We start from the raw sequence: 17255 nt of genomic DNA, 5'->3' as shown, positions 1-17255 counted from the left end.
CCACCATGCCGACGACCAAACAGATGGCCCTCCCCCACCACGAGTACCTCGGTCTTGCTACCGTTTAGCTTCAAACAGTTGGCAGACATCCAGGTTGCCAGTTCTTGCATGCAAACTCTGAAAATGTCCGCCGCAAGACCAGGCATACGTGAGAGGGAGATGACCAACTGCGTGTCATCGGCATAGGACACTAGGCGCAGACCATGTCTTTCTACAATTGCCGCCAGCGGGGAGACATAAAGATTTAACAAGGTTGGGCTCAGGGACGAACCCTGAGGCATGCCCTGGCCCAAGCTAATCTCCCTAGAGTAGCAGTCTCCCAGACGGACTTGAAAGCATCTGTTTGCCAGGAAGGACTGGATCCATCCAAGCGCAGCTCCTGATACCTCTCCTTCATTCAGACACTTTAGCAAGATGGAATGTGCTACATTGTCGAATGCTGCGCTTAGGTCCAGAAGGATCAGGGCCATAGTCTGGCCCTCATCCACACCCTGTCGTAAAGCCTCTATGGCATAAGAAGTGCTGACTCCGTCGAGTGTCGAGGATTGAAGCTAAACTGAGAATCGTGGAGCAGGGAGGCCTCTTCCACAAAATTCATCAGTTGAAGGTTCACAGTTTTCTCCGCAACCTTCGCCATATATGGCAGGAGAGAGATGGGCGGAGATTTTCTAATTTTTCAAAGCTGATATTGGGCTTTTTCTGCAAAGGGAGTACCACCGCCGTTTTCCAGGCAATAGGTACAGTATGGGTCTCGAAAGAGGTGTCAAGTAGATGACGGATGTAAGGCTCTAATACATGCAGACTGCCCATCAACCGTTTGGGCGTAGTGGGGTCCCTAGGAGAGCCTGACTTTATAGATCCACAGATTTGGATGAGTGCCTCAGTCGGCGGGGTAATGAATGTGGTCAGCCGTTGATCCCCCCTCACCTTGGCTGCCTCCTTTAGATCAGGACTTTTGCTAGCTTGGTTAGGGAAGGTAGAGTAGATCTTTACTACCTTGTTGGTGAAAAACTCTGCTATTCAATTGCAGCTATCCACCGAGCAAAGTTCTTCAGGGACTGCCAAAGGCTTCCCTGCCGAGAGTGATTTATAAATTAAGAACAGTTCCTTCGTGGAATTTTCTGCTTCTTTAATCCTGATGTCAAAATACGTTGTCTTAGCCTTCCTAATCAATCTGTGGGAGATGCGTCTGCTAGCTACGTAATCTGCTTTGGCTTGAATGGTGAAGGCTATCCTCCACTGTCTCTGCGCGTTTGCATGCGACCTTAGCCGCTTGCACCTCCTCACTGTACCATGGTGCCGTTCTCTGAACACGGCCCCCGCTCTGGCCAAGCCGAGCAGGGCAACACGGTCCAAAGCCTCAGTGATACGCTGGTCGAAATTAGTGTTGACTTCCTCCACACCCTTCCCCCCTGGGTTGCCCCCTATAACGAGTGCCTCATTGAACTTAGTCTGGGAGAAGGCAGCCCATCTCCGCCTAGGATGTTTTGATACAGACTGCTCCAATGGCCTGGCTCCCTGAATATGAATCAAAAAGGGAACGAGTTGATGGTCCGGCCAAGGGATGGATACGGGGGTCAGAGCCTCCACCTGTTCCCAATTGACGAATATAGGGTCCAGTAAGTGGCCCAGTTGATGAGTGGGATCATTAACTTTCTGCTCAAGCTGAAGTGCTTTCATCGCTTGACAGAGGTCCCTGGCCGCCTTGTCCGCAGGGTCATCTAGATGGAGGTTGAGATCACCCAACATCAAAAATGTGTCTGCGCGCAATGCGGCCTCTGTGATGCCTTCTACCAAGCTCTCGCCAAATCTCGCCGCCGTGCCAGGTGGCCTATATATCAAGAGGCCCTTCACTGTGCAGCCTCCATTGACCAGAATGGAGAAAGCGCCTGCTTCACTATCGTCAATCATGGTCTGCTCCATCTGGCATTGTAGTCCCTGTTTAGCTACGATGGCTATCCCTCCACCTCTTCCTAGTAATCTATCTTGCCTCAGTAGGGAGTAGCCCTCTGGAATGGCTTCAATGATCTCTGGTGTGGAATCCGAGTCAAGCCATGTTTCCGTGAGGAAGACTAGATCCCATTGCTTCTCAGTAAGGAGATCATGCATGTCTAGTTTGTGCTTACGTAGGGATCGAACGTTCAGTAAGCCGCAAACCAGATCGTGATGATCACTAATTGCCTCATTCCCCCGATTAAAGGTAAAATTACAGTGACTGCAGCCCGTGATATCCTCGGCATTCATGCCGTGCAGACATGAGCAGCGGCACTGGCTGCAGAGGGACAATAAGTCACCTCTACTCCAGCGTAAATGTGTCATCGGAGAGGCAGGGGGCATGGCCCTGGCCCGCGCCCGGCCGCGGACAGGCGCAGACGGGCCTAACTTAGGCGCAACTTCGGCGCGCCTTCATTGCACCCGCCACGCTCGTCTGCTGCGCTGCCAATAGCACATCCGTCTTATATCCCCCTCAGCGTCCCAACAACTAGAGCGCTGCAGGTAGCTGACGGAAGTAGCTGGCTCGGACCTTCCACGCCCTCTGCTCGAACGGTGCTAGTCACCGGCGTCAGAACGAGGTGGGAAGGAGGGACGAGTCCAGCGCTTCTTCGAACCGTTGCTGCAACTGCCTGCCTGCCTTGAGGTAAAACCTCAGCAGAACAGAGTGCAGATTGCCCCAGATCAATGAGCAACAGCGCGAGTACAATTGAGCAGCACACGGGTAGCGTACACGCTCTCGCTCACACAAATGCCCAAAATTAGTTTAAAATGAGCTCACACGCTCTCGCAGCATAAAAAGTTGTAAAATCACCAATGCGCCGGTGAGCACGCCGTAAAAGCGCAGGGACACTGCCACTGTCCACTTACCACACGGGATGCTGCCAAACACTGTTCGGTCTGTCTCCTATTCTTTACAATGAGAGCATGCTTTTGGAATGGAATGCATGCTCATAATGTAAAAAGCTGAGGTGTAGTTCATTCCTGCACCCGGTAGCAGCCACCTCAAGGTGCCTGCCACCGGGTGCAGGGATCAACAGGGGGTACCATAGGTGCTGCTAGGCAGCCATCCGGAGGCCTTACACCCACAGGGCCCTGCTGGGGCCCCCAAAGTCGGATTCCCACAGCCTTTCTGTGTCAGAAAGGCTGTGGGAATCTGCAATCGTAATCCCTCAGGCAAAAAGAGCCACCCTAGGGATTGCAGGCCTCTTTGCGAATGACAGACGGGCTCTCTGAGCCATTCGGAAATCCTGTTTGGGTTAATTTCCGACCAAACCATTTGGATGGAGTCGGTCTGAAATTAGTCTAAAGAGGAGATTACAATGTCGTAGGAAGGCTCCGACCGAGGGTAGGAGACATTTCCTATGGCATCGTAATCACCCCCTTAGAGTCCTTGTATTGATAAGCAGAGAAAAAATTATGATTGAAAATTCATTACTTATTTAAAAAGTTTTTCCTGAATTCCTTTGCTCAATATTTTTTCCATAGTACGAAAATCTGAAACGTTAACCAGGAATTTTCAGGGATATTTAGCATTAGAGGCATGGAAAGGCACTCAATGTGCTCAAACAATAGTTAAGTCCTGCATGTGTTCAGGAAGGACATATATTTTGATCTAAGTCTTTAACGTAAGTGATAGATCCTACAGTGTTTTCTTTATGTTCAGGGACTCCGGTGATCCGTAAATTGGACCTTCTGGAGTAGTTTTTTCAACTCCTCCTCCTTATTTCATATACCCTCAAATCTTTTCAAATGTATCCACCACCACAGTGGTCTCTGAAAATGTAGCTTCGCAATCTAAAATTTGTTGCTCCATTTATTTAGATTTTCCCATCTAATTTGGTTAAACGACCTGACATCTGCTTTGCTAATTCTTTCTGTGTAGCTTTGATCTGCTTCATTTCCCCTAATACCTCACACAGTATCTATCGTAAAGCACTAGGGATTTAATTTTTTACTTCAGCACCCCCTGTAGTATCCCTTGTCTCCCTCTGCTGGCTCTGCAAATCGAAAAAGTATTTTACTGCCCCAAAACGTTCTCTGCTACCAATGTCATGTTTGTTGAAGCTGTATTTTTTGCTGCAATGTCTTGCCTTGTTTTCACCAGTAGAGCTATTTCTAATCTGGTGTCCTCCACAGTATTAGTATTATTTTATTTATTAAGAATGAGGGTTAAACATTCTGAGGATTTATTAATTTAAGGTGAACAATGTATCACGTGCACCTTATCTTGTTACCCTGTTAAATCACAATGTACAGCATCTTTAGCACATGAAGGACAAGAGGAGGCCCCATTGCATTTCTCTACTTTGCAAGCACTTTCCTACAAGCTGTCTGCCCAATGAGTTTTTTGCTCTTCTCTAAAAGTGTTGTTTCCTTCGCTGCATTGTATTTACCATTTGCCCTTATTTCTTCCTGTACTACAACCATTGGTTGCATTATTAGTTTTCCCCTCCACACATCGTTGTATTTTTGATTTGGAGAATACACCTGTTTAGGTTTTGCCTGCAAGTGCTCACGTAGTGAGCATGCGCTAAAAAACCTATTGAGTTCTATATATGATCGATGACCCGCCTCTGCCTCTCATTGGCTAGCTCCATAAATGGAGGCTAGCCATTGGGAGACAGAGGCTGTCAATCGCGCTTTCTCTTGAAAACGCGATTCGGGGGCGTTTCTGGTGCTTTTTTTAAGCCCCGCCCCTTTGTCCCAGGCCGCGCTGCGATTGGCTGCCGGCCCGGGACACCCCGTGACGTCAGCCAATCACAGCGCGGCCCGGGACCTGACTTGTTTATTTTGTTCACAATGCTCGATGCTCGCTATTTCGAGCTCGAATACATGCTGGACCAGGTGGAGATACTGGACTTGGAGGATGCTGAGGAGGGCTGCGGCGACGAGGACGCATGGTAACGGGATGCTGCACCTCTTACGTCTCTGATTCTCATGTTGACATCTGCAGGTTTACCATATGTCGCAGAATCCAATTATCCAAATCTGGCTACTTTAGTTTATTCCCACCATACGGCGTGCTATGATATCTCAGCCTGCTCTCGAGTTTGAGATTTTCCGTGTGCGTCAATGTTTCTTCACAGTCCATCTTACTATTTTAGCGTCATTTAATTTATTTGTGCATGTATGTGCTAATAAGAATGTGCATCAAAATAGCAGAGCGAACTATGTTTAGAAGGACGGATGGTCCTAGCGTCCCCCACTCTACCAGGTCAATTCGGGCCACGCTCTCGAACTTCGGTATCAACAATCCCTTTCCCGGCAGACCCCAAAGTGGCTCGAAATCAGGTGTGTGTAGTGCTGTATTGATCTGGCACAGACCACGTGTCCGCGTGCTTCCTCCTGACTCCCACCGCACGCTGCCAGTAGGCTGCAAGCAGTGGCTCACCTATTCGCTGGCTGCGGATGGCACCCCTGCTTGCAAATTCTCTGGGTTCGGTCCTGAGTCTCGGGGGTTTGCTTTCTCGCGAGCTTTTAAATATATGTATCAGGGATTCCCGCTGCTCTTAAATAACAAAACCACTTTTGCTGCTGGTTTTTATTCAAACCAAAGCGTAGTCAGGTATTAATAAATGCCATAGACAGACCCATGGTGCTAATTTTAATACTTTGACAGGAAGCGGACTCAGCCACATCAATATCCAAACTTGCTACTTTAACGTATGCAGTTTTTTGCAGAAGTGTGTCTCAACCTACTGAGCTATCTTAAGTCCAGCAAAGGCCTGTTTGAAAATGGAATACATATTTTCCGCAGCATTCGATTAATCTTTACACTCTCCCGAAGCATTAAGAAGGGTTTCTAACAGCATCGCTTAAAACCGATTCACTTTATAGCAACCTGCTGCAGTAGCTTCACACGAATCTTTCATCCCATCAGGTGTTTCTTGCCAGAACTTATGGGAGCAGAAATAGCTCGAGCACCACGGGCGTCCACAGGATACAGACGCCGCGGAAATCAGCGCGCAGATGTGGAAACCACGCATTTCTGAAATAGCATCTCAACGTTTTTCCAATTATTTAAGGGAGCATCTGCCTTTTGCCTTTTTTTATGAGCAAAATAATCAGGCACGTCATATGCGCTCCTTTTATCTCACGAGATCAGATGTCATGCAACACAGGCTGGCTGGTGCCGAGGTGATTACCGCGACTTACCGGCCCACCTTCATTATCAGGACTTCAGGGCCGGTTACCAGAGGAACCTGCATGGCGTATGCACCTTTACTCTATAATGGCGGCAGGACTCCAGCGCCCTAATGAACTTGTCTAAAACGAAGGAGCTCGAAATGCTGTCCAGTTCTTCTTCCGCTTATCGCGTGCCGAGTTTAGACGAATGCATTTATTTATACTGTGCTACATTACAGATAATGAAACCCTCTCGCAGCTTTGATGTTTCTTTCGGCCAGATAACACTAATGCGATGTGAGTGAATAGGTTAAGGGAAAGGTTGAAAACTTTATATAATGGAAAGTGAAGCGTTGTTCTTGAAGCTGTTGTCAGAAACTTGACTATGTAAGACAAAGTACTCAAAAGCAGCACCGCCTCATTTCTTTCCGAAGATGTTTCACAGCGCAAGAATTTACAAGGCTGCACGCCTAGTGTTAAACTCTCTTAAAACAAATTGCTATGTTGCCCTGTCACATATCATGTTACTGTCTGACTTTGAATGAATCACTTGCTGGCACGTACAATGCAAACGGGAAGGGCGATTTAATTGTGTTTACATTGCCAATAAGCAATAACTGTAAGGATTAGCAAACTTCGTTGGTTCGGCAATTGTATGGATTCTTGTAAGAAATGCTTTTGGGATATATGGATGATATGCAGCAAAAGGCCACTTGAGTTATAGCTTCTTTTATGTCCTGCGTCAATATTAGGTGCAAACAATCTCTGCATTTTTTTTTACATTTTGAAAAAAAGGCATGAATCAGAAGGTCTAAAATTTAGTGGAGTGGAGTGAATGAAATGGATATTCCACCAACACAATTGTAACTGCTAAAACACTCGAGTGAAATGTGTTAATTAATGTGTTTCATGTATTATATGAACTGACAAGGCTAAATGACATTGCACTTGTAAAAGCTCTGGTCGCCACATGCAATATTTGGTCTGTTAAAGAATAAATGCCGGGGCACAAAGTTTGGGACTGATCCTATCGAATGTCGGAGTCCGAATACCAATGCTGCACAATCTAGATTCCACCTCCTGCATCTTTAATCCACTAGCAGACACTTCCTGCCAATTTATCTGACTCTTGTTGGTTCTTTTTCATCCCTGCTTTCTTCCGTTGACACTGTTTTTCTGCCTTTCACTTCCCCCCTCCTTCCCTCTTTGGTATATTTATCTCTCTTCCACTGACTCAAAATCTGATGAGCAAAAATAGGAGCCCTTTCTCAAAATGAATGCTGTTGGACCCTGCTCAAATTAATCACCTGACACATGATGAAGTGTAGAAGGCACCATGTGGAGTACTAGTGTCACCTCTGTCTTGTGTGCACTTCAGCATCACACTGCACATTTTGACTACTTCTGAAGAAGTTGCAGGTAAACCTTAAATGTACACTGATGGCCCCCAAATTCATTTTCAATCAGAAAGTTGGCCCACAAATCCAATTTTCACCATGCCTGAAACACATTTACTATTGTAGAAGACGATTCTTCTATGCTAGGATGGACGCAATTTTGAGATTTTGAGTTTGTTAGGCTCAAATGAAACTGGCTTCTGTTCTAGTAAGTGGCTTCATTGCTTAGTGATATTGGAATCTACTGAACTGAAAGCAATTAAAGTGGGAATTGTGTTTTATTCTGAGCTCTCCTTTGCCCCCAGGTTCATGAGATGGTGAGAGGTATCATATTATTAAAAGCAGTTTCCCTCTTTGTATCTTAGCATTTCCAATGCAGATGTAAGAAGCCCTGCTCCTACTATAGCTAGAAGGGCACTTGGTACTTGAGTGTACAAGGCACTTTGGAATTTTACCTTTAAAAAGGACACTTTATTTTACGATGAGGATCACAGCACAATATGGGGCATCCCTGTAAAATGTTATCAAGAAACCTGCACCCTTATAATTCGATCAGAAAAATTACGTGGATTTCACCAATCAACAAAGACCATCCACACTTTCGCCCCAAAAAATTTATTGTTTTGTGACTGGTGTACAATGCTCTTTATTGTGGGTTGTTTAGAAACACAAACAATGCAGATAAAAATGAAATACGAATTTAAAAGTAAATGCATAAAGCCAGTATTTAAGAGTCAATGGTAGCAATGTTTGTTCAATTAGAAACAAGAGAAGAGATAGCCAACTTAATCTGATTTAACACAATGTTGAATATTTATTGGTACAATCAGCTGGTAGCAGGTGCTTTTTTCAATACCATTAGTCAAGTGACATTAGTGCCACGTAACAGCGGATAGTTAAGATTTCAAAGGCTAATTTACCAAGAGATTAGAGACACATACAGGTTTATATATGTCATAAACAATTTAGTTAATACCTAGTTCAGACATCAAATCCAATTAACAATGGCAATTGGCAAAAATAGAATGCTCAGGAGGAATGAGCCCTATATCATAGAAACGTAACGAAAAGTTTACAATTGTTCCCACTGAGTGAGCAGTACGTCTCGGATGCATTATGGTACATTCATGATTAATAAGCATCACATAAGTATTAACAATGCATGACTCATAGCTATTCACAATTCGTGAGATTTGTTGTTAAATTTGACAGCTCTATTCAAAACTATATATGTGTCCCCATTAAAGGATCAGCCTACAGTTTCTTTTATTGTGTTCATATGCTACATAGAGGCATGGGTTTAAAGTAAGCCTTTCTCAAATACAGTTGCCTTTGGCATATAACATATCTCCATGGTCTCCAGCGCTACATTTTAGACACAACTTACATGTCTCTCACTAGAAGTAACAAGCACTGGCGTTGCCAATAGGTTTCGCATTTGGAAAGTTGGAGCTATTGGTTTTGTAAATGACATTTTATATTTATATATCGTTATTGGCATTGTCAATAACAATATATAAATATAAAATGTCATTTACAAAACCAATAGCTCCAACTTTCCAAATGCAAAACCTATTGGCAACGCCAGTGCTTGTTTTGAGCCTGGTACCACTTCTTGCAAGATTTACATATATTTCTCTTTTAAATACGCTTCACAACCGATACTGCTCTCCTGAGGATTTCTCCCATATAATTGGGATTTTTTCCCGGTTAAACCAGCTTTACAAACTTTAGTTCTTCCTCTAAACAACTTTGAAGATATAGCTCATCCCTGTTTTAGGTGCTTGCTAGCATGTGTGCAGGATATTTAGAGCGCTTTTTAGCCCCAGTGTCTATACGTAGACTAGAAGTTATAATTTAAAGGTTATGCAAAACAGTTCCACTCTGCGATGAATCAGCACATCAAGCAGAAAGCGCAGTTTCAGAGTCACAGAGTCAAACTCAAAATCTTTTGCCTCTGTGGTGCCGACAGCACTTATTAATTTGACCATCCCTCACTTTCCTACTTCCTTCTGAGTCGCTACAGCCACTCTGAAGGAGCATCGAGGGAGCCCGCTCCTGTTGCGGCTTGATATGGCTGCAATATTACTATGGAGCCCCAAGCTAGCTGTGCTTTGATTCTGCCTCTCACCACTCCGATATCATCAGCGTTCTCGGCGTCTGCTTTGGCATTCTCCCGACCCTCTTTGAAGCCACTTCTCAGGCAGGTGGGGAGAGAGGAAACAGCACATGGCCCGAAACCTATGTGCGGTGCATTGAGGATAGCGTATGCAAGAGGTTTCCAGAGCGAGAGAAATTGCCCGATTCACAGAACTAACTTAAGACAAAATCCTAAGCTTACTACCATTTTGGTTTTCACAGAAGGCACTTTCTCATTTTGGTATTCACAGAAGGCACTTACTCATTTCGGGATTCATAGAAGTTAGGAGTCCTAACTTTAGGGCTCCTAAATGCCTTCTGTGAATACCAAAAGTCTTAAAGGTAGGATTTTTCTTGGTTTAGGAGTCGTAAAGTTAGGACTCCTAACTTTAGGACTCCTAAACTGAGAAAAATCCTAACTTTAAGACTTTCGGTATTCACAGAAGGCTTTTAGGAGTCCTAAAGTTATGACTCCTAACTTTAAGACTCCTAAACTGAGAAAATCCTAACTTTAGGACTCTCGGTATTCACAGAAGGCATTTAGGAGTCCTAAAGTTAGGAGTCCTAACTTTGCAACTGCTCAACTGAGAAAAATCCTAACTTTAAGACTTTCGGTATTCACAGAAGGCATTTAGGAGTCCTAACGTTAGGACTCCTAACTTCTGTGAATACCGAAATGAGTAAGCACCTGCTGTGAACACCAAAATGGTAGTAAGTTTAGGATTTTGTCTTAAGTTAGTTCTGTGAATTGGGCCCTATACCTTTGTATGGATCATAAAACTGCAACCAGATTACTTCACACTATGTCTCTCGTCTCTTACTATATATAGCGTTGCTGGGTTGTGATAGCAGAGTTTATGGCCAAGTGGCCTCATCACACAGGTTGTTGTCATCCTGACTTGGGAACAAGTTTACTTTCCAGCACCAATTATAGTCTCTTGGGTCATGGGGACCCTAAGCCTGCCTCTTGCAGGGACAACAGCTCACTCAGTACAAGAAGAGGCACAAATTCTGAAAATATTTACATTTCTGTGCTCACTTAACTGGAGCCCAACCACTGGCAAGAGGAGAAAATATGCATCATCTAAAAACTTGTGGGGCATATTTATAAGCAACTATTGCCACAGGAACGTCACTTTTTCTGATGTTCCTGTGGCGATAGGGGCTTCGCCTTATTCACAAGGCAGCACCATTAAGCCACTTTAAGTGGCTTAGCACTGCTTGTGAATAAGACCCCTTTCACGCTACACTTAGAGGCCGATTAAGATTTCAGTCGGAAACTCTTCTGAACAAATTAGTTTCTGAATCGTTTCAGACTGAATCAGGTTCTGCGAGTCCGACCGACCAATAACGATGCTTCCCAACATCGTTTGGTCGGACTCACATTGACTTCAATGTGAGCCTGTGATCCGACTGAATACACAGGCTCCCATTAAAGAAAGGGGTGGGTGGGGAAAATCGAGCACCCTGTGGTGGGCACCCCATGGTGCCTGCCACACAGTTCAGGGTTGCAAAGAGGGGTCCCTTGGCTACCCCCACGAGCCCTATTCGGAAGCCTCCAGGTGAAGGGAGGCCTGCTCCATGTCGGAACAAACGATTCAAAAGGCTGTCTGAATCTGACATCGTAATTGCTCAGTCGGAAACGTGGACCATTGACCTGTAAGAGTCGGCTCCGTATGACTCGGTTCCTCCAAATGCAATTCGGAACGGACTCCAAAAGTCGGAACGCTTACCGAACATCGTAATCGGTCATTCAAAAAGCTTTCCAACTCAATCAGAAAGATGGTTTCTGAATCGGATTCGGCAGACCCGAATACAATTCAGAGCATTTCTGAATGACATCGCAATCGACCCTTAGCTTGAAAGGGTTGGGCAATGGGTGTTGTGGTGGACTTTCCACTGCAACACCCATTGATTTTGATGCTGCCCCATATTTACAAGAGTGGCGTAAATATGGGACAGCGCCAAAATTAAGACCAGGGAAACCTGGTCTAAATGTGGCAAAATGAGGAGAAATGCTTTATTTCTCCTTGTTCTGCTGGTTCTATGTGCGTTGCCTTGTACAGCACACAGAAACAGCAAAAAGTCATGTGTAATTGTTCATGTGCAGGAAGGTGGCCCTTCCTGCACATAAACAATGATCTTAAAAATGGTGAGTTGCAACAAGCAGTACACATAGAAGTTACAAATCGTCATTTATGATTGTTTATGAGCAGGAAGGTGTACCACCTTCCTGCACATAAACAATCATTTGCCACAATGCATAGTGCAACGGTGCCTGCATTGGCGTTAGGCAGCTAAATTTAGTGCCAGTGCAGGGAGAAATGCAGAGCTGCACCGTATTGTTGTAAATACGGTGCAGCCCTGCATTTCTAAATTGACGGCGTGGCATTAGCCTTCTTGGCTTAACACTGCACTCAACCACTTTAGTTGTAAATAAGGGCCCAGGTTTTAACAAGGCGAAACAAGGAGGGATGCTTTATTTTGTCTTGTTTTTTCTCTTTCTATGTGTGCTGCATGTGCAGCAGACATGGAAACAGTAAAATGCCATGAATGGTTGTTTATGCGCAGGAAGGTGTCCTGTCCTGCACATGAATAATATTTCCCTGCAGGCAGGGCGGGTGCGGGCATGGGGTGGAAAGGTGGGGTGCGGTGTAAACAAAAAGCAAAACTTAGCTTTGTGCGCTGGTCACGTGTCTCTGCTCCTGCTGTCCTCATTAGACCGAGGCACAGGAAGAAAAGTTAAGGCTCCCCTGACCAATCACAATGCTACAGTGCAGCATTGTGATTGGTTTGTGCATCCTTGTGTGATGCTCAACCAGGGAATGGGGGCATCAGCTTTTTCTCCATGCAGGCTGTATTGCTGCCTGCTTGGAGAACGGGGAAAGTGCGCATGACTGGTTTGGAGGGACTGCGAGGGATGACCAAACAGTCATTGCACACATAGGAGTGGTCAAACCACTCCTCCCCTGCCCTGCCCACCTGTCTGCAAAGGAACATAAAATGATAATAATTTAGTTATTGTCATTATATATGTCCTTTACTTCGCTGCTCAAAAGCAGGGGGGTGACACTCCTCCGCCATAGCAGAGGAGCCACCCCTGGCTAAGGGAAAGGCAGGGTTGCACCGTATTCTCGTGAATACGGCACATCCCTGCGTTTGGAAACTGTCGGAGCAAGGCGTTAGCCTTCTTGGCTTAAGGCCACGCTCCGACAGTCTGGTAAATGTGCATACTACTTCATTACAGCCACTGAACAACTGTCAAGAGGTCCAAGCAGAAGTTGTGTTGCCCCCTAGTTAAAGGAGTAATAATGGACAATAAATAGATGTGGGCCTCAAATAACATCCAGGTCAATTCTGAACATGAGACGCAGGAGGAAGGCGTGGATACGGGAGGTGGTCGGGCACTGATGAGGTTCTTCACTCCCACACATGAGGGGAGAAAATATATCTAGCCCTACGAATGCAGGTGAGCCGTAGAAAATGTGCAAATGGAAAAGTAGGAGGATTGTTTCGCGGGCCTAGCTGGGATTGTGTGTTTCCACTTTCAAGATGCTGAGGTGCTGATTTGTATAAGAAGGATCCGCGAGGCTTGTGTGTACCGTCAAGGAAGCAATGCAAGGATTATCGGCGTTCCAGGCAGAATAGAATCTTTCCAGTGTGAGCTCCCCTCAGACAATGAAAAAAAAAGCAATTTAGCAGGACTTTTTCAGTAATCTGTCTCCACCACTAGGCGACCTACGAAGGCTATTGTTACCTCTTTTTATGGAAGCGTTGGCCAAGACCATCCGTTGGTCAGTTCTTCATTTGTACACAGAATCAGTGCTAGGGCCAAAGTTATTTCCTCAGGGATGGCTCCATCTTGCACCACCTATTGTCCCTACAGCGATGCCAGCGAAACGCTACCCACGACCCATCACTCTCCAACAAATGTGATAATTTGTCGAATTCATGTCATTCAAAGCTATATGAATAGCATGGATGAGCTGGGTTTATTATTTTCAAATGTATTATTCGTTTTAAACACTCAGCTGATATGTTTTGCCTAAAAATGGACAGACAGTGTCACCATGTGCTGGACTGTCATAACAATTTTGTTTTTGGGAGAGGGGGGTGGGTGGGAGTTATATAGCACAAACTCGACCCGAAGGTATCAGGTATCAGGGCGCCTTTCATGAGCACCAGTTGCATTACAGACGGACACATTGATTTTTAGGCACAGGGACATTAATGGTCTAATTGCAATGTTGGTTGGAAAGCCTCCGAACGACGACAGACATTGTAGTTTACAGTCTGACCACTGTATTATGATGATAGTGGTCGGAGTTTAAACTGGCCGGGGAATCCGCTGTGGTTCTGCCGGGCTCACGTCGACCAGTCAGAAAGGCCTCATGATCCCTTATTCATGGCGTTTCTGCCATCTGGATTATAATGTCTGTTTCCGTTAGCCAATCCATGTCAGCCTTTCCAACATGGATTGGCTGTCAGAAACTGACTTTGATGGTCCCTAGCGGTGCCTCTTTCCCCCTGGCCCCTCATTTGGCCCTTGGGGCACCTACGGTGCCCCCCTAAACATCCATGCACCGTGTGACAGACACTGTGAGGTGCCTGCCACACGGTGCAGGGATGTTTGGAAACATCAATTTATCTATGGGAGCTTATGCTGCAGGCACTTTTCGCCTGCCACACAAGCTCCCATAGAAAAATGTATGTTTCTGACCGCACTGTGTGCAGTCACATCCAAATGATGCGGTCGGTATCACCGACCTGAGGTCGGTCGGTTCCCATTCTGCAACAATGTCAGGTCCGCCTGACTCGTAATCAGGGACTATGTGATTTGCCCAGAATCACAGGGTGTTGAGCATCCCTGCCGAGACTCGAACCCAGTTCCTCAGCTTTGAGGTCGACCACTATAGCCGTGAGGCCACATCATAAGTGGCCACAGCCTAAGTGCTGGGATTTAGAAATAAGTGCTGATGTTTAAAAATAAGTTCGGGTGCCAAGCACTGAGAAGGACTGGCACAAATTAAACACTGCAGTTACTACAGCTCTATATATTGCAGTGAAATCTCTAGTTTGAAAAGGTTATTTTGGCAGAATGATTGGGATCCATGTAACAAACTGATTTGATATGATGTTGAACAAAGCTTTATTTCGATATAAAATATCTTAAAAAGCACATCACATAAAAAATACATGTCCTTTGAACAGTTAAAAAAGTTTAGAACTAACAATCAATTATACAGTGCAATAGTTAAAAGGGATATTAAACCATGAATCAGCTTTGAAGAGTTTTTCTGTGGAACAGATATCATTAAAATACATTGGTTAAATTTTTTTTTTTAAAAAAGTCTAAAACCAGTGACATCGTTATCATGGAATATCAATACAAAATCATCGTAAGGCTTTTGATCTTTTCAGCCAGGCCCAGTTTAGGTATTTAGCCACCCCACAAACTAACGTGGTGTTTGGCTCCGATTGAAGGATTCTAAGGGCAGTTGAATGGTTCCCTGTACCTAGCAATCGACAGACAGGTCTTAACCATTTTTCCCTCGGTCTGGAATATTGATATGTTTTCCTACAGGAAGTACTGTGCAACTACTCTCAAAATCAGCCCTGACTAAAATGTTCAAATCACATTTGCATTGCAAGTGGCCTTGACTAGAGCGGTGCCAAGGAAGCATGGTCCGTCATGGCCGCCCATCCTGGTTAGGGAGGGATACAATGGTATTTTTCCCATCTGCCTGTCCCGGATTCGGAAATGTAAGCAAAATGCCCTGCAATACAAGAATTCCTCATTCCAGGCATTAGGTACTCATGTGCTGATGTTTGAGGAATTCATAGGCTCGCTATTGTATTTAGCTTAAGGTAATTACACTATGTTAATTACAACTTGCCTGCCATAAGGACCCTGCCGGCCGGCACTGCACACTGACTGCAATGATGGATCCATCAGGGATCCAAGCAATGTATTTACCTGAACGCGGTCAAAAGTTAGATACATACATGTCCCAGCCCCTTCACAGTGCTTCAAAAAGCTACTGCTCTCGGTTTCCGCCCATAGAGCAGCAGCTCAAGTCCAATTCCTTTGTGTGGTTAAAATGACAGGCAAATTCTTATGTATCGCTTTCCTTAGGGTTATATCAACCACCTCTGGACTAGCTCTAAAAGCAGCCCCTAGCCTGTAGTAGCCCACTGAGGAAAGGCCAGGTGACCAATGCGAGTTTTCCCATTTCACTTAGATAAGTATGTTTATGTCTAAAGTGCCATCTGGTGGTATAAGTAAAAACTGCACACAAGCATTGGAAAATGTGCTGTGTACAGCTAGGGTGTCCCATGTTCAATGATTTTGCGGGTGAAACTGCTAAACAAGCATTTGCAATGAAAATTGGTCTCACATGTGTGAAAGTTAGAGATATTGGGGTTGTAAATGAGAATGTCTTTTACCCATGTGTTTTGTATTGCAACGAATGTATGTGGTCTGGAGTGTATTTATGTGCCTTGGAATTGTTAGCTGTGTAATGGTGTGTGGTGGAATTGTGTGGAGAGAATTTGTCTAGTTGAATTATGTGGCATGTTGTGTAATGGAAATATGACGATAGTAAACATGTGGTATTGAGTGTACTGTAATTATGTGGAGTGGGATTGTGTATCAGAGTGTATTTATGTGGAATGTCATTTTGTGTCGTAGAGTGGTATTTTGTGGAGTTTAATTATGCACTATGCTGTTGAATTATGTGGCATGATGTGAAACTCTATGGTGTGGATTGGATGTATGGGGTGTGTTGTGTAATTGTGTTGTTGATTTGAAAAAAGTGGTGTGGTGTGGAATGGAAATGTGTAGAATTGAATTGTGTGGCGTGGAAATGTGTGGCGCTGAGTGGAATAATGCTGATTGCAATGCAATAGGTCTGGCATTTGCGAGATTTTTAGTTATTGGCATTGTAAATGACATTGCCTTTTATTTATGCAGTTAAAAATACATGCAATCATAAAATGCATTGTCATTTACATCCGATAATTTCCTAGATGTTAGATGCTTGAACTGAATTTGAAAATACATCCCGCCCAAGAAAACAGCATTTTGCAATTCTCATTTCTTTAGGGGTCACTGCAGCTACTTAGCCATACAAATGTTGGCACTCTTGTAAAGATCCTCACTCAGTCTCTCATTCACGTCTAATTTCCAAGCACAAACGCAGCATGTTTCCTGCCGCACAAGTTTACAATGCTTCCTTCCTCCCAGGAATGGACTCTTGACAAAGACACAATACAAGTGGTAGGACATAGCCCAGGTCTCTTGAATAATGCAGCATGGGAGGGCCAAAATATACGTAAGGTTTGAGTAAATTATGCAGCAAGAAAAAGCAATTTATGCCGTGTAATGCTGCATATTTGTAGTTATTACTTAATTTTTCAATTTTAGCAGATTATGCGGCAAATGATGGACTATGTGGCAAATACGGCAAACCTTTTATTATGCAAAAATCACTGTGGCTTCACAATTGCATAATTCCTGAGGCCCTGGACATAGCCTCTAGGCGTGCCTAACAAACAGTTGAATAAAGGGGCCTGTTGACACCAAGGCGGGTTTTCTAG

The sequence above is a fragment of the Lissotriton vulgaris genome, chromosome 2_1, assembly GCF_964263255.1.
Source record: "Lissotriton vulgaris chromosome 2_1, aLisVul1.2, whole genome shotgun sequence".
NCBI lineage: Eukaryota > Metazoa > Chordata > Amphibia > Caudata > Salamandridae > Lissotriton > Lissotriton vulgaris.
This window is presented reverse-complemented; position numbering follows the sequence as displayed.